At 49.3% G+C, this 18,671-nt stretch overlaps 1 protein-coding gene and 1 pseudogene across 7 annotated transcripts in view; both read right to left on the bottom strand.

Moving 5' to 3' along the window:
- Positions 1 to 6,513, bottom strand: part of CNOT1 (CCR4-NOT transcription complex subunit 1) — a 103,189-nt gene extending 96,676 nt beyond the window's left edge. For all 7 annotated transcript variants that reach the window (XM_055144987.1, XM_004600631.3, XM_055144989.1 and 4 more), the window contains exon 1: positions 6,361 to 6,513. The gene's annotated coding sequence lies outside the window, so the exon portion shown is untranslated. The remainder of the gene's footprint in view (positions 1 to 6,360) is intronic.
- A 4,861-nt stretch (positions 6,514 to 11,374) lies between these two features.
- Positions 11,375 to 13,315, bottom strand: LOC101555334 (T-complex protein 1 subunit eta-like; annotated as a pseudogene).
- Between the last annotated feature and the right edge of the window lie 5,356 nt (positions 13,316 to 18,671).

Raw genomic sequence — 18,671 nt, 5'->3', positions numbered from 1 at the left:
CCAGTCTGTTAAATTATCCCCCGGATCTACATTTTTAAGAGGGAAACTGTGATCACAAACAGGGATCACTCCAGGTGGTGCTGGGGGACCATATGTGATGGACCATAGGGATCAAAACAGGGTTATCTATATAGGGCCTTAACCCCATCCTTTATCTGGTCCCCAGAAATGCATTTTTTAAATGTATGCTCCCATTTCTCAACTCAAGGGATTTAGATTAGGTAGACATGTCTAATTATTGGTATTTCAAACAATACTTTTCAATGAACAATCTGTTTTATTGTTTTGAACTAGAAAGACAGCTCAAGGGCTAAACAAAGCTCTGAATAGGGGAGGTCAGTATTCAAGAACGGGGTTCAATCCTGGCACTATAGGATCACCAGAGCACCAAGCTAGTTGCCACCAAGTACCACTACCCAAAGATATAATTCCAAAGCAAAAGAAAAGTTTTGTCTTGTTGCTGTGCTACATTCTTACAAATATAAAGTGAAAAGCATATGTGTAGTATGAGAGGTGTTGAGCCTACTTTAACTTGGAACGGGTTTTTAAAAATTATGAGTGAGAGGGGCTGGAGCGATAGTACAGCGGGAAGGGCGTTTGCCTTTCAAGTGGCAGGCCTGGGTTCAATCCCCAGCATCCCATATGGTTCCCCAAGCATTGCCAGGAGTAATTCCTGAGTCCAAAGCCAGGAGTAATCCCTAAGCATCTCTGGGTGTGACCCAAAAAGCAAAAAGCAAAAAAAAATTATGTGTGAGATCAAAGAATGTGGTTCAGTGGTAGAGCACTTGCCTTACACAGAAAGCCATGGATTCAGCTCCCAGCATAACCAAAAAAAAAATATATATATATATATACATATAAAATAAAGTATTTATTTTATAATAACAGTATTTCGGGGTTTTTGTTTGGGGGCCCCACCCAACAGTGCTCAGGGCTTACTCCAGGATCTGCGCTAAGGGATCACTCATAGTGGACTCAAGTGTGATCGAACACAAGACACCTGCCTTGCCTGTACTATTGCTCCAGCCCCTTGTGTGATGTCATTTTGAAACATCCCAACAGGAAGATCATGACCTTTAAAGAAATGTTTCAGCTAATACTTTTGACTTAATTTTGTTCTTTTAAAAGAATACACTATGTTTACAAAATACAAAATAGCAGGCTTGGGCTGGCTCAATAGTACAGTTGGTACTATGCTTGCCTTACACGGTCGACAACCTGGGTTCAATCTTCTGGGCCCCATGTGTTCCAAGCCCCTCCCCACCTTCGCCCCACCTCCAGTGATCTGAAGGAGTAAGCCCCACCACAGGTGGGTGTGGCCAAAAAATACAAATAAAAAGTGGGCCACTGTTAATTCAAGAAAAACATTTTTTAACACTTCACAAAAAAGTTGTATCCTAGAATATCTAATAATTTATCTGAGCATTCAATTAAAATTATTGCTTCCCCAATTTTCCAGTGGTAAATATTTATTACCTTGCAGAATAAAATAAAGATTCAATTTCAGGCCTGAAGGACTAGTGAAATAGTGCAATTTATGGGCCAGGAGGATCGCTCCATGGTTTGGGAGCCTGCCTTATGTGCTAGAGAAAACGGCAGTTGTGATGGAGAAGGGAACACTGTGTCAATGATGGCTGGAGGGAACAATTGAGATGGGAGATGTGTGCTGAAAGTAGACTAAGAACTTACATATGATGGCCTCTCAGCATCTGTATTGGAAACCATGGTATCTGTATTGAAAACCATGATGCCCAAAGTAGAAAGAAGGTGCCTGCCACAGAGGCAGGGTGTGGGATAGGGTGGGGGTGGCGGAGGGATAATGGGAAACTGATGGTAGAAAATGTGCACTGCGGAGGGATTGGTGTTCGATCATTGTATGACTGAAACTCAAACATGAGAGATTTTAACTGTATCTCACGGTGATTCAATAAAAATAAATTTGTTAAATATTCAAAAATAAGAGAACAAACAGAGTTTTCCATAAGGCTTTTGCTATAGAAAAAAACTCTATGATGGGGCTGGAGTGATAGCACAGCAGGTAGGACATTTGCCTTGCACGCGGCCGACCCGGGTTCGATTCCCAGCTTCCCATATGGTCCCCTTAGCACCACCAGGAGTAATTCCTGAGTGCCGAGCCAGGAGTAACCCCTGAGCATCGCCAGGTGTGACCCAAAAAAGAAGAAAAAAAAAAAAAAACTCTATGAACCAAAAGTTGAAGTTCTCATTCTCCAAGTATCTGAATTTTTAGGGCTGTGAAACTACTCTGAATGATATAATGGTCCAAGTCTAAATCAGAAAATGTTAATAAGCAAATCCTAATGGTTTTTTAAAAAAAGGAAAGAAAAGAAATAGGGCAGTCTTTGAGTACATGCCTGGCAAAGCTACATCAAAAATTCAACTTCCAAGTGTCCACAAGCACCCAGAGCCATAGTGGGAGTTGTACTGTCTGCAGTCCCCAGAGGTGCTATTTCTGAACACACTTAAGTGTAAGAGAGATGTGACCCCCACTGAGCACTATCAGGAAAAAGATCTGGGGGGACCAGAGGGATAGTACAACGGGTAGGGCATTTGTCTTGCACACAGGGGACCCGGGTCCAATCCCCAGCATTCCATATGGTCCCTTCAGCACCGCCAGGAGTGATTTCTGAGTGCTGAGCCAGGAGTAACCTCTGAGCATCGCAGGGTGTGACCCAAAAAGCAAAAAAAAGGATCTGAGTGTTGTGATTAGAAAGTGCAACTTCTGGGCCAGAAAGACAGTACAGTAATAGCAGGTTATTTGCTTTACAGGGGGCTGACCTGAGTTTGACCCTAAGATCACATAAGGTCCCCTGGGCCCTACCAGGAGTTATTCCTGAGTGCAAGAGCCAGGAGTAAGCCCTTTGCATCACTGAGTGTGATCCCCCCCCCCCCCACACACACACAAAAAAGCACCAACTTCTAGTAAACACATGTGTAAACACAAGAACCCCACCCCCAACACAACTATAACCATATAACTTAACTAAAAATGTGATTCCCAGAAAGCTCACTTGCAAACACTGCATCTAAAGGAGTGCCAACTTCTCCAAGCAGCCCAAATATAATGCACTACAATCCCTCAATGAATCCTGACATGCACCAGAGTCCTTGAGCATACCTCAATTATAGATTGGGAATTAAGGAAGATTCTTATAGGGGCTGGAGAGATAACACAGCAGATAAGGCATTTGCTTTACACATAGCCAACTTGGGTTCAATCCTCTGCATCCTATATGATCGATCCAGGATTGACTCCTGAATGGCAGAGCCAAACGTTATTCCTGAGCATTGTCGATTGTGACCCAAAAAAAAAGAGAGATAAATCTAAACACTATTGTAACCACATTACCTAGTCAATAAAAGACTCAATTTCAAAATATTTAATCTGGTTAATTTTCAATAACTAGGTCAAAATCTAACCAAAATAGGGCCAGAGCAACAGTATAGGAGGTAGGACATTTGCAGTGCACATGGCAAAACCCAGTTCAATCTCCGGCACCCCATATGGTCTCCTGAGCACCAATGGGAGTAATTCCTGAGTGCAGCGCTATGAGTAACTAATCCCTGAGTATCGCTGGGTGTGACCCAAAAAGGGAAAAATATCTAACCAAAATACACTTGGGAAAACCAACATGAAGTCAAGGATTCTATGGCCAGCACTGTATGATCAACCAAGTACCTCCACCAGTGACCCTTATACACTGAACCAGGTGTAGCCCCTGAGGAACCCGAGGTGTGGCCCAAAAAAAAAAAAACCCAAAACAAAAGGGGAGAAGGGATCAACATTCCAGGATAATTTGAAATTATTCCTTAAAACATGTTTTTAAAAAATCTTTTTTTTTCCTTATTAAGGGCAGTTCCAAGTCAGGAGGGTATCACAGGATTGCTGATAAGATCCATTGTTAGATATAGAAACTTTCAACCCCCAGTAGAAATTTATAGGCTAAAAAGAAATTAAGTCAGTAATTTTTTACAGTGAACCAAGGGCAGTTCAGTTCTGTTTCACCACAATGCCACAAAACCACACCCTAAACTTCTGAAAGTACCATTTTAGAGACGGGAAAAACGTCTTTTGTCACCTGTCACTTTTCAAAGCTTACACTTCCACAGAAGGATTATGGAGCACAAACCTCTTGAAAAGACAACTCCAAATTTTATTGTGTTGCTACCATTTTAGTCAAAGCAAAAACAGGGGCTGGAGCGATAGTACACCAGGTAGGGCATTTGCCTTGCACAAGGCAACCCAGATTCAATGCCATGAGCACCGGCCAGGAGTGATTCCTAAGTGTAGAGCCAAGAGTAACCTGAGAGCATCTTCGGGTGTGACCCAAAAAAGCAAAAAAAAGGAGAGATATACTTAAATTTTATATAAGATCAGCTCACTTTCTCCTTAGACAAAGTAACAATTTTCAGAGACCTAAAACACAAAAGTGTTACTACATATCTTAATAGATAAAACTATGCTGCCACTCATCTAAGGGCAAAGCTGTCAAGAGGGGTCACTGACAGATGATACATTAAACCTAAATACCTACAAGTCATTTCTATTAAGCCATTTTAATCTGACCTAATTTATTAGTCCACTCACTTTTTTCACTCCGATTCCTAGACATGCCATAAGGGAATGTCAGAATGTTTTATACTTTCATTTAAAAAAAAAAAGTTTAATTCCAAGGGTGGGAGTGATACAGAGAGTGATAGTACAGAGAATAGGGTGCTCGTCTCGCACACAGCCCCATAAGGTCCCCTAAGCACCGCCAGGAACAGGAGTGCAGCGCCAGAAATAATCCCTGAGCATCACTATTGCTGGTATGCCTCACGACGCGAGCCGAGACACACAGACAGACAGACAGACAGACACACACACACACACACACGCGCACACACAAAATGCTGAACTCCATGGGCCTGAGAGACAGTAGCACAGCAGATGCGAGGATTGTCCTGCACACTGCAAACCCAGGTTCGACTCCCCGCACCCCACACGGTCCCCAGAGCCCGCCACGAGTGACTCCTGAGCAGGGAGCCAGGGTATACAAGCCCCGGGTGTGGCCCATAAACAAACCAAAATAAATAAACACACACACAAACCAACCCCCCCTTCAATTCCATTCAAACTCAGTTATCAACTATTAACGCAAAATCCCCCAAGGCGATCAAGTTGCAGAAAAATAAAACGGCAGATGAAGTAGTTGCTTGGCTTCCAGGCGGAGACGCAAAACTTTCCTCAAAATTCTTCGTCCCGGGGCGACGACGGCGCCTCTGGGATGGGACTTCCAAGGGAAAAGTTGACTTCTCCGAGTTTGTTTGGCGAGAGCGATTTCTTTTGTCACGTCCTCCTCAGCGGGGGGGGGGGGGGGGGGACACCGGACCAGGGTGAGGGACTGAGGAGAGGGAGTGTGGGGCGGGGGAGGCACTGGGGGCCTGAGGGCTCCAGACTCGCGGGAGCCCAGCTGGGGGGGGGGGTCACACACTGTGGAGAAGGGGGCGGTCCTGAGGAACCAGTCACTGGAGGCTCGGCCTCAAGTGACCCCTTTCCGGGGCCGACGGTGGGCTCGGCTCACTCCGAGGAGGAGGAGGTGGGGGGGGGACGCTTGGCTGGGGTGGGGGGGCACCGGAGGGGGCTGCAGAGGCGCCCCCCACCGCCCGGACGCGAGAGGCGCGACGGGAGGGGGGAGCTGAGAAGGGGGGGGGGACAAACCTGTGACGAGCAACAAGGAAGTGCCCGGTCGCTCGCTCGCGCGCGCCCGCCCGCCCGCCCCTCCCACCGACGGCCCCGAAACACCCCGAGTTTTGACAACGTGCCGGCGGGCAGCGGGAGGAGGCCGCGCCGCTCCGGGAGCCACGAACGCAGCCCCGGGGCCCGCGCCGCCGCCCAGGCCCCGGGACCACCTCCCCCCACCCTCCCCCACCCCCCCCACGCACCCCGATCCCCAACCCCCCCCCCACGCCTGCGCCCACCCCCGAGAGCCCGCGGAGAAACGGGCAGTTGAGGCGCTCGAGCGGGCGCCGGAGGCTGGAGCCCGCGCGAAGCCCAGGCCCCGCCGCCCTCACGAGAGCCCTTCAGGCCCCGGCCCGGGGGGCCGCCCCGGCTCCTCTCGCCCCGGCGCTGCCCGCCGCCCCGGCCCCGTCTCTCCGCTCGGCCAGCCGCCGACGGGGGAGGAGAGGCCGCCGGGCCGCCGCGCTCCGGGCCCGTCCCGACGCTCCCGCACACTCCGCCGCGCTCGGGGAAACGCTCCCCGTGGCCCCGGGACCACCGCCGTTCCTTTCCTCACAGACACCCGCCGCTCCGGACCCGACCATCGGCCGGGCCCCCGCCCCTGGGCTCCCAGCCCACCTCACCTTAGGCGGCTCCGGCGACGCTGGACACAGGAAACTCCTGGGCCCCCCGACTCCGGCTCTCCTCGACCCCCCTCTTCGGTTAACTCCGCTTGTTTCTCTACAAAATGGCGCCGGAGGTCGCGCGCTCACGTCGCGGCCTTTCCCCTCCCCGTTCCCATTTCATCATTCGCTGCCCGCCGGAGGAGGGCTGGCCCCCAGCTCCAGCCAATAAGCCGCCGGCAAGCCGAGGCTCCCGTCCAATCCGCGGCAGGGGCCCACCGTGCTGGAACCAATCACATGCTATCACTTGCAGAAGTCAAGGAAGAAACCGGGGTCCTGCTAGCAACGACCAATCGGAACGCCGACTGCGCGGACTTTGGCCAATTGCCGCTCACCGGTCCCTCGGGACTAGAGTCGGAGCCTCGCGCCTGCGCTCGAGGTGGGGTCCAATGGGGAGAGGCAAGTAACTTCGCCTTGGGGGGCTTCGCGGACTTCCCACCTGCCCTCGAGCTCTTCGACCAATAAGGACCTGGCACTGCCTCCGAGAAACAATAAAGGGAGGGGGGCCCATAATCCCCCGCCACCGTACGCGGGAACTACTTGGGTTTAGGCTGTATTACTGTCCCCTCCCTCCCCCCAGCCTCCTTCCTCTTAAAAAATGCCGAGTCCGGTAGACTTGCGGGGCTTTCCAGTTAAAAAAAAAAAAAATTTTTTTTTCTTCCCACCCCGCGTGTCTCTTTGGCGGGGAACGCCAGCTACCCGAAAGCAAGCCAGGCAGTAACTAGAGCGGGGCCCCTTTGCCTCGTGGGATATGTAGTTCTCCGCTCTTGTCGCCAGAGGAATGTGTCACTGCCTGCGTCCCCGTCGGAGCTGAGCATGCTGGAGGATGTAGTCTGTGCAAGGGGCCACTTGTTCCGGGCTTGCCTCACTTTCATCCAGAAAGTTAGATTTTTTTTTTTTTTTGCTAAACATTTTTTTTATCGTTAAAAAAAAAAATGTAACCCATTTGACCCTCTTTTTGTTGTTGAGGTAATGTCGCTGGAATTAAACCCAGGTCCTCCACGTACAAAGCGTGTCCTCGATCAGTGGGCCCACAACTTCAGCTCAAAACTGACCGTTTTTTTTTTCTCGCACACGTGACCAACCCAGCGTTAATCCTCGGCATCCCGTAAGGTCCCCGAGCATCACCAGGAGTGATCTCTGAGCCCAGAGTCAGGAGTAAGCCTTGAGCACAGATAGATGTGACCCCAAAGACCCCTCCCCCCCCAAAAAATAAGACTGTTGAACATCATTCCTGGACAAACGATTTTATTTACTGAGCTACCTTACAGTGAAGCCTATTTGCAAACGGGATAGTTCAAGCAGACGTGAATGACTCACCTCGCCCCTCTTCTTCCAGTCCTTCATCCTTCAATTAATTGTGCATCCCAGACTCTGGAGGAACTTCACAAACTTATCGTTGTTTTCCAGAGCCGTCAGAGAGAGAAATATAAGTGCTCGGAAACAAGTCTTATTTGATAGGCATGGGGTGGAGACAAAAATCCCTAGAATTCAAAAGGCTGCGTTGAGACTTGGAAACCTGTGCGAAATGTGATAAAAGTATTGGGAGTTCTTGGAAGAAGCTCCCTATGACCTCATGTTCTGGTTTTCCAGTCCCATTTACCTGATGAGTCAATAATTTCAACTGGCAGTCGTTCTGACTGCCTAGTTTTGACTAATATTCTCCGAAGTTGACTCATGGATAACCTACGTGGAAGTTCCCATCTCCCTCCAGCTTGGCATCTCCTGGCTCTGTGCCTAGCACCAAGCCTTCAACACCCTGCGTACCCAATGGTTCTAACTTTAGTGGCTCTGCCGCAAAGGGAGGATATCTAAGGGGTCCCAGCGCAGTGCACCCAAGGAGAAGTTCAGAAACGCAAGTCCTAAAGCAGAGGACTGTGCCCTTCGCTTCCTGTGTAACCTTGGGAAGAAACATCACTTTCCCTCACTGCTCCTATTTTTTCCTCTTTGCAATTTCCAGAACAAGCATTAAGTAGCTTCCCAAATGGTGGCTCTGGGCTCTCAGGAAGCCAAAAACTTCCTGTGGGATCCTGGGATTCTTTCAGATTTGGGTTTTTTGAATTGAGCTGGGTAGGTGCGTTGGGCCACAACTGGTGATGCTCAGGAGTTACTCCTGGCTCTGCACTCAGGAATCACCTCTGGCAGATTTGGGGGACTATATAAGATGCTGAGAATTAAACTTGGGTCACTCACGTGTAAGGCAAACACCCTACCCTCTCGCTGTACTTTGGTTCTGGCCCCTGTTTTGTGTTTTTATTTAGTGGACACACAAAATAGTATTCAGGGACAACTTCTGGCCCTGTGATTGCGGGTCACTCCTGTAGCATTCGGGGTGCCATATGAATTAGGGATGCAGGAGAAAGCCAGCTCAAGCATTATCAACCCCCAATGTTGGCTAACCTTACATTTCCCAACAGAGGAAATCTATCCCAAAACTTAAACCCAGGTCTCCTACATGCAAAGCATGCATTTAGCCTACTGAGCTATCTCTCCAACTCTGTGTGTGTGTGTGTGTGTGTGTGTGTGTGTGTGTTTTAATCAAGTGATATATTTTTAAAGTACAAACTGACATACATTATCAGAACCTGGTGAGGCAAGGACTGAACCTACCCCATTTCACAGTTCATAAAAATGAGGCATAGAGAGGTGGAGTCTTTTGCTCAAGGTCACATACCTCATCAGTAGCAGAGGAGGGTGGGAAGCCCTGCCCACTGCCTCCAGGGCTCACAGCTCAGCAACCGACACTTACACCTCGCCCCCCAGGGTGACCTTTAAGGCTCCAATATTTTATATTCAATCACCCACTAGTGATCAGATGTTTTCCAAATATATATTTTAAAAAGTGATCCTAAAAAATAAATAAATAAATAAATAAATAAAAATAAAAAGTGATCCTAGGGGCTACAGCAATAGCACAGCGGGTAGGGCATTTGCCTTGCACGCAGCTGACCCGGGCTCGATTCCAGCATCTCATATGGTCCCCTGAGCACCGCCAGGAGTAATTCCTGAGTGCATGAGCCAGGAGTAACCCCCAAGCATCACCGGGTGTGACCCAACAAGTAAAAAAAGAAAACAACAACAAAAAAGGTGATCCTAGTCCAGAGTGTCATCTGTTAGTGAAACAGACTCTGAAAACAATACTGTTTGGGTGTTCCCTATGAATTTCTATTTGAATTCTCAGAATCTTAACAGGAAATGTGTCCCACGACTGTGCAGATGGGCTGGAGAAACAGTTCAACGGGCTGCATCACATGCTCTGCAGGAGCCCCAACTTCAATCCTTAGCACTCAGTGGCCCTCCCAGCACAACTGGGAGTGCTCTCAGCACTAAGTCTGCTGGGAGTAGTCTCTAAGTGCCAACAAGTGTGACACTCCTCCCTGAAAAAAAGGGGAAGAAATGCACTTTCTTTTGGTGTGAGAGTGTTGGGCCAGGCGTAAATCCTGGAGGTGCTCAGGATTCAAAAAGAGTGTAGCCTAAAAGGAGGAGGAGGAGGAGGAGGAGGAGGAGGAGGAGGGAGAGGGTAAGAAGAAGAAAGAAAAGGAGGAGGAGGAGGAGGAGGAGGAGGAAGAAGAAGTGAAGGAGGAGGAGGAGGAGAGGGTAAGAAGAAAGAAGAGGAGGAGAAGGAGGAGGAGGAGGAAGAAGAAAGGAGGGAGAAGGAAGGAAGGAAGGAAGGAAGGAAGGAAGGAAGGAAGGAAGGAAGGAAGGAAGGAAGGAAGGAAGGAAGGAAGGAAGGAAGGAAGGAAGGAAGGAAAAAATTTGAGGTTAGGGATGCAGGAGAGGGTGTGTTCAAGTAATATCAACTCCCCAATGTTGGCTAACTTTACATTTCCCATCAGAGGAAATCTATCCCAAAGGAAGATTTACAAGCACTGTCAGGAGTGATTCCTGAATGAAGAGCCAGGAGTAACCCCTTAGCATCACACGTGTGACCCCAAAACCCCTCAATTTTTTAATTTAAAAATAATAAATTTAAAAAATAAAATGACTGACAACCTCCACAGGGGTTAGGATCCTGAAAGATAGTAGAGGAGTAAAGTACTTACCTTGCATGCCACAACTCCGGTTTGATTCTCGGGCACTGGCCCCCTGGGATCCCTGGGAGCACCACCAGGGATCATTCCTGAGCACAGAACCAGGAATGACCCCTGAGCTCTGCCAAATGTGGCCCCAAATTATGCGACTGACCCAAATTTCCATTACCGGCACCCCATATGGTTCCCCAAGTCCATCAAGAGTGATCTCTGTGGGGCTGGAGCAATAGCACAGCGGGTTGAGTATTTGCCTTGCACACAGCTGACCCGGGTTTGATTCCCAGTATCCCATATGGTCCCCTGAGCACCGCCAGGGGTAATTCCTGAGTGCAGAGTCAGGAGTAACCCCTGTGCATCGCCAGGTGTGACCCCAAAAAAAGGTGATCCCTGAGCTCAGAGCCAGGAATAAGCCCTGAGCACTGCCAGTTGTGACCCCAAACCCAAAAATAAATAAAGTGTAAACTTGACAGCTTAGATGCTAGAGAGACAGCTCAAAGGGCTAGTGCATTCGCTTTGCATGCAGGAAGCCCAAGTTTAATTCCCAATATTCCATGGGTCTCAACAGAGCAATGTGCCAGGAATATTCCCTGAGCACTGCTGAATGTGGCCATAAGACTGACTTTTTTTTAATTCTAAGTCTTGAGCTTTAATTAAATAAATTCCAGTGAGAATAGAATGAGCCAATCACACCTCTTTCCTTGTTATGTCAATTAGCCAAAACAGGAGAGAAACACACACACACACACACCACACCACACACACACACACACACACACACACATACACACACACACAGGAGACAGCCTGACAGCCACTTGGGAGGGATATAGTGCTCCTGAATGGGAGGAGAGGATGGGGGGCATGGGTGGAGGCTTTGACCTTGGCTCCAGCCAGCAGCGGAGGGGGAACATCCACTGTTGAGTGAGGGTTCTTGTTGGTTTCACCTACAGGTAAGCTGCGGTCCGCCCATTTATCCCCACCCTTGCTTGCTCCCATAGGAAGACTTCAAAGTTGTCAGCTGTGTCCTCATTATTCATGTCCATCCCATACCATCGGCCTTGGCCTATGCTCCAACCAGCAGCTGCTGCTTGCCCCGGGGTAATTCTGCAGGTCCTTGGAGAGCTTCCTCAATGACTCCACCACCAGCCACCACCGGAAGGTTCTTGCTGGTCCTCCTGAAGATCTCGATGGCGCTGCACAGGGGCCGCCTCCATCTCCTTCATGAATTGCTCAGCGCCACCTCGGAGAATAATGGGGTAAGTCTTGACCTTGGGACATCCAGTGAAGCAATTGCAGCTCTCACATCCTATCTGGGTCTCCTCTAAGACCTGGCAGGGAGCCAGAGCATTCACACTAGGCTGAGCGCGTGGAGTCTCCTCGGGCCACCACTGTCCTCTTCAGATCCGCCCCCGGCACTCGGCCAGCCAGGGCAGGTCCGCGTCGGTAAAGGAGTGTATAGCCACATTCCCGAAGGAGACTTTGAATAAGATGACTCTGGCTCCCCAATGATGAATCCACTCTAATTTTTCACAGAGAATATCCCCGTCAGTGTGAACAATTGCCTGATGATCCTCAACTGCCTGGACTCTCAGTATGATCCTTTTCAGCTTTCAGTTCAAGTTCAACACTTTGAAAGGGGCAATTTTGGGATCATTGTACTTTGGGGGTTGCATTTCAAACCCGACATAAGAAAAAAAAGTCTTCTTGCCTGTGGCTGCCACATCACAGAGTCAAGACCTCACATGTCTGGCCACCATAAATCAGGGAGGTCTGTGGATACATGTATAGAATCAGCACTTTGCTATTTTCCTGTCCTCTTGGTTCACATATTAGTATGTGCTAAACACCTTCTCGTGTCAGTAATATTCTTCTCTAAGGCCGAAGGGATAGGTCAATGGTACTCTGCATGCAGGAGGCCCAAGCCTGATCCCCACCTGGTCACATGAGCACTGCCAGGAGCAATCCCAAACATCAGGCCTTGGAATAGCCCATGAGCAGCTCTGGGGGTGACACCAAAACACACTAAATAAATATTCTTCTATAACAACAACAAAAAGTCTTCTTGGGGCTGGAGCAATAGCACAGCGGGTAGGGCATTTGCCTTGCACGCAGCCGACCCGGGTTTGATTCCCAGCATCCCATATGGTCCCCTGAGCACCTCCAGGGGTAATTCCTGAGTGCAGAGCCAGGAGTAACCCCTGTGCATCACCGGGTGTGACCAAAACAACAACAACAACAACAACAAAAAGTCTTCTTAACTCTGACACCAGCTACCAGCTGGGACCCCTCTAGGGCTCTACCTTGTACCTCCTCGATTCTAATCATTTTAAGCGGCGACAGGTCATGGAGCATCGTCACCTCCTCCACCACCATTTTAGCCAGGTCTTTCTGCTGGGGGATCAGCTTGGAGCTCAGAGCTGTCGCGTCACACCTTTCCAGCAGCTCCCTCAGGTCCTCTCTCTCTTTCCTCTTTCAGTCACAGCAATCTCTTCACTCTTGTTAACTGCCAAATTGGTGGCAGTGCAGAAAGCTTGGCTCATGATCTGTGGGCGCAAACCTTCCTCCGCTATGGCTCCACCTGCTTCAGAAACTCTGCCACCAACAGGGTCACTGAGGTGGTGTCATCGCCACACTCAGTATCCTGAGATTTGGCAACGTCCACTAAAGTTTCTGCTGCAGGAGGGAGGCCAAGAAGGAGTCTCAGAATTGTGGCCCCATCGTTAGAAGTTGTTGCTTGGCCACCACCAGGAGTGCTTCTTGAGTGCAGAGCCAGGAGTAAGTCCTGAGCATCTCCAGGTATGGCCTCAAACCAAGGGTTAAAAAAAAAAAGAAATAAAGATTGTTGCTTTGCCTCGGCCGTCCACAATGAGCTTGTCCATGCCACGAGGGCCCGGGGTGGCTCGTTCTGTTCACAAATTAGCAGGGAAGCCAGCTATTGAACAGAAAATGACAAGTGTTGAGTGTTAGCAAGTGGAGAAGCACAGGGAGCCTTGAGAAACCTACAACCCGTTGGAGGGATACGAGGATTTGGGGGAATGGGGGTGGGAAGAGTCACGACTGATGATGCTCAGGGGTTATTCCTGGATCTGCATCAGGAATTACACGGGCGGTTCTTGGGGGACCATAAGGGATACCAGGGATTGAACCCAGGTTCAATGGCAAGTGCCTTTCTCATTGAACTATCTCTCCAGCCCTAGGATTTAAGGATTCCGTAAGGATGTAAAAGGCGTAGAGGTCTCTAGGTAAAGTCTCAGAGTAGGAGTACATTCCAGCAAAGAGCGCAGCTTTCCAGACATGATTTGGGCATTTACGGCATTTGAAAAATTGAAAGAACAGGAGGGCTGACTTTTTTTTTTTCTGACAGTGCCGCAGATCAAACCCGGGTTTTCCTCTACTCAAGGCAGGCATCAGTCCCAGACCAGGCAGGTCAAAGTCTACAAACAGATTGCCTGAGGTTGGCTGAGACACAGAACAGCCCTTAGGATGAGAGTGAGCCGAAACAATGGGTAATCTAATATTTGCATTTTTTTTAGGTCACACTGACTGTGCTGTGGACAAAGAATTGGTGCCCAGCCAGAGAAGTTGCTGGATGACTAATCAGGAAGCTACTGCAGGAATCCAGGAGAGGGGATGGTTAGAGGAATGAGAGGAAGTGGGACCACCAGAGACAGGCAAGCTGAGCTGGTGGGCTTTAGCCTTGAATGGGGTATGTGACAGATGAAGAGTGCTTTCTTAGAGAGACAGACAAAGAATGATTACACTCACTTGTGGGATATAAAACAAACAAAAAAACACAGCATGAGACTAATACCCAAGGTATTAGAAATGATATCTTATAACCTACTTCTCCCTCTAGGAATAACTAGCAAGCTACTGAGAGTTTTCTGCCCACATGGGAGAGCCTCACAAGCTTCCCCTGGTGTATTCATATGCCAAAGCTAGTAACAAGCTGGATCTCATTCCCCTGACCCTGAAAGAGCCTCCAATGCAGCATCATTGGGAAGGCTGAGCAGAAAAAGGCTTCTAAAATCTCAGGGATAGGATGAATGGAGAGGTTACTGAGCCCACTCGAGAAATTCGATGATCAATGGAATTTCGTGGTTCGTGATTAGAAATGAAGGCCAAGAGAACTGGTCCATGGTTGGAAGCTTGCCACAAGTGGGGGCTGGGAGGAGTTAGGACAGAGAAGGGAACATTATGACGATGATAGTTGGAAATGATCACTCAGGACAAGAACGAGTGCTGAAAGGAGGAAAGGAGTATTCATGATGCTAATCTTTTTAGTACTTGTATTGCAAACAGTAATACCCCAAAGGGAAGAGTAGAAGAGAAAGAAGAAAAAAGACTGCCATAGATGCAGACTGGGGGTGAGGATGCGTAGTGGGCGGAAAACTGAGGACATTGGTGGTGGGAAACGTAAATCGGTGAAGGAATGGATGGGTGTTGGAATATTCTGTGACCGAAACCCAATCATGAACAACTTTGTAACTGTGTATCTCGCTGTGATTCAATAAAAAGAAAAACAGAGGCACTTTCCTCCTAGGAGTGGGAATGGAGGAGTGGGTGTGGGGACAGAGATGGGGGGTTCAACTTAGGAGTCAAGACACCTAATCTGATTCACCGAAGAGAGGAGATCAAGTACACCCCCTCCCCTCCAGGTAAAGCTCTGGGAGACCCCCAAGTGAGAACTGTTGATGGAGACCATTATTGTTAGACCCACTGATTGTCCTGGGAGAATATCCAGAGGCCCGGGATGGAGCAGGACTTACTCTTAGCCTATGGTGTGATAAGCTTTCTGATCTTTTTTTTTCCTCTCTCTCTCTTTGGGTCACACCTGGCAATGCACAGGGCTTACTCCTGGCTTTGCACTCCAGAATTACTCCTGGTGATGCTCAGGGGACCATATGGGATGCTGGGAATCGAACCCAGGTTGACCATGTGCAAGACAAATGCCCTACCCGCTGTGCTATGGATCCAGCCCCTGGGTGATAAGCTTTCTGCAGCTTCACCTCTGCTCCCTCCTTACACTCCCCCGCAAATATATACGAAATCTTTGATGTAGGAAAAGCTAAACAGACTATCCTGAGACTTGTAGTTCGGAGGCTGTGACCATCTCTAGGAGTAGCTGACCCGCTGCATTCTCTAGGCTATGATTAAGCCAAGGCAGAACTTTAAGACACTTTCATGGGTCAGGCCCCCAGGTCCCCGGCTGGACAGTAGCTCAGTGGAGACTGCAAAGTCACGTCCTTTTTGACGTCTTCGCTACCTTACTAAAAGACACAGCCCCGTGACATTTCTCCAACATTTTCTGCACACAAAACCCATTTGTTCATTGTGTGTTCCTGAATTGCACATTTTCGTCCTTCTTCCTTATGAATATGTATATGTTTCCTGGAAAATTACTAGAATATGTCCAAGCTGACGCATCACTCTCTCTGCTGGGCATAAAACCAGGCCCTGACTCCCTCCTGGCGAACGTCCTGGTGTCGTTTTCCTGCCAGTCGAGCCCTGCAGGAGTTGCTGTACTTGGTGGAGACAGCAGGAGGGAGGGATTGTCTGTACCTGGGCCCAGCCCAGCCTTGGGAGCACGAGGATGATTGAAGCCTGCGGAAGGCTGAGAGAACTGGGTGGGTTTTGAGGGATTAAGTCATGGTTTCTGTTTTGTTTTGACTTTGGGTCACACCCTGCAGTGCTCAGGAATTTCTCCTGGCTCTGCGATCAGGGGTCACTCCTGGCAGGGCTCTGGGGACCATATAAGTTGCCGATGATTGAAGCCAGGTCCACGCTGTATGGCAAGTGCCTCCCCGCTGTACTATTACTTCAACTTGGTGTTTTGTTTCTGTGTTTTGGGTTTTGGGTCACACCCAGATGCACTCTGTCAACAAAAAAGAAAGAAAGGTGGACAAGGCCTTAAGCCTGGTTCAGGGGTGACTTTTTCTGTTTGTTTTGTTTTGGGGTCACACCCAGCTATACTCAGGGGTTATTTCTGGTTCTGCCCTCAGGAATCACTCCTGGTGGGACTCAGGACCATATGAAGTGCCAGGAGTTGAACTCAGGTTGGCCTCATTCAAGGCAAGCACCCTCCCCTCTGTACTATTCCTCCAGTTCTGGCACATGAACCATTTCATGGTTTTTTGTTTGTTTGTTTGTTTGTTTGTTTGTTTGTTTGTTTGCATTTTGGGTCACACCCAGTGATGCACAGGGGTTATTCCTGGCTCATTCACTCAGGAATTACTCCTGGCGGTGCTCAGGGGACCATATGGGATGCAGGGAATCAAACCGGCTCAGTCGTATGCAAGGCAAACGCCCTACCCACTGTGCTATCGCTCCAGCCTTGAAACATTTAAATTTTTTATTGCATCGCCAAGGGATACAGGTACAAAGCTTTCATGACTGAGTTTCAGTCATACAATGATCAAACACTCAGCCCTCCACAATGTACTTTTTCCACCACCAGTATCCCCAGTATCTCCCCCGCCACCCCCACCCGACCCCACCCCCTGCCTCTGTGGCAGACAATTTCCTTCTCAATCTCTCTCTACTTTGGGGTACAGTGGTTTGCAATACAGAGACTGTGAGGCTCACAAGAACCTTTTGTCACTCCCCTAACTCCCTTACCTATAAAAAAATCGTGAAAATTGGGCTGTTGGCTCTCCCTTCATAACAAGGTGGGGTGGGGTGCAAATTCCCAAGTGAGCTCTACCCACCGCAAAGCAAACGGCTGAGGGGCCTGGGAGCAGAGCCCACATGCCAAGTCTAGTGGAGAGATTCCCATTTCCAGTCAGCAGCTGACAAGCAGCCGCCCGGCGTCATTGGGAAATACCCTGCGGACTTCTCAAAGAACAACCAGTTAGTGGGGCCCCTCTCTGTCTACTGTGCTCCCATTTGGCCCTAGAGGCCACAGCCTCCTCCTTCATCCCTCCCACCCCCCAGCTTCCCTGGTCCTGCCCAAATCCTGGGTGACAGTAGGGCTGCCTGAGGGCGTCAGTGCTCAGGCTCTGGTTCCCCTGCTCGTCCGCCCAGACTTGGAGCACAGGTGTCCCCCAGAACTCAACATTCACAAGCTGTTTCCTGGCCTCCACTCGTAGGACCTCAGGAAGTCAGGTGCCCTGGGCACTGGCAATCTTGTACCCAGGTCATCCTTCAGGTCCATTCAAACTTGGCACAGAATAGCCACTGGGCGGCATTTGTGATTCCACACCCCTCATTACCAAAGGAATAAAGCTGGGGCCAGAGAGATAGTGTGGGGTTAAGGCACTTTGTGTGCAAGCAACTGACCCTGTCTCGGCACCGTATGACCCCTCATTATTACTGGGAGGGATGCATTCAGGGGAACCAGACCCCCCCCCCCCAAGCACTGGCCCAAATGTCTGAAGAGAAATAAGGAAACTAGTGGCTGGAGTGATAGTGTAGCAGACAGGATGCTGGCCCTGCATGCAGCCAAGCCAGGTTTGATCCCCATCACCCCAGACAATTCCCCAAGATCCTCCTGGAATAAGCCTTGAGTGAAGAACCAGGAATAATCCCTGAGCACTGCTGGGTATGTCCCATCTCCCCCCTCCCGACCCAGAAAAAAAGAATGGTATTGGGTTGAAGAAATAGGACAGAGGGCAGGGTGTTTGCTTTATATGTGGCTGACCCAGATTTGATCCCTGGCATTGGATATGGTCCCTTGAGCCCTGCCTGGAGTCATCCCTGAGCACAAAGCCAGGAGTAAACTCTGAGCATGCCAGGTTTGGCCCAAAAGTGATGAAGGAAAAGGAGGTATGGACTGCAACCAAGGACACTAGGAGCCCAAGTTCAATCCCCAGCACGACATGAGACCCTGAGCACCACAAATGTAGCCCCTTGGGGCTGGAGCAATAGCACAGCAGGTAGGGCATTTGCCTTGCACGCGGCCGACCCCCCGGGTTCAATTCCCAGCATCCCATATGGTCCCCTGAGCACCGCCAGGGGTAATTCCTGAGTGCAGAGCCAGGAGCAACCCCTGTGCATCGCCGGGTGTGACCCAAAAAGCAAAAAAAAAAAAAAAAGTAGCCCCTAAATCCAAAACAAAACAAAACAAAACAAAAAAGTTAAATGTTGCCTAATTGAGGCCAGGGATGTGATTTAGTAGAAGAGCTCATTCCTTGCATGCATATGTCTCTGGGTTCAATCCTCAACAGCACAAAAAAAGAAAAAAATACGGAAGAAATATACCAATCCTGGGAGGTGACATTCAGACACAGGAGTTTTGGGGAC

This window comes from Sorex araneus, chromosome 8 (genome assembly GCF_027595985.1).
Source record: "Sorex araneus isolate mSorAra2 chromosome 8, mSorAra2.pri, whole genome shotgun sequence".
In the NCBI taxonomy this organism is placed as follows: domain Eukaryota; kingdom Metazoa; phylum Chordata; class Mammalia; order Eulipotyphla; family Soricidae; genus Sorex; species Sorex araneus.
The sequence above is the reverse complement of the archived record's forward strand: the minus strand, read 5'-3'. Positions and strand labels throughout refer to the sequence as shown.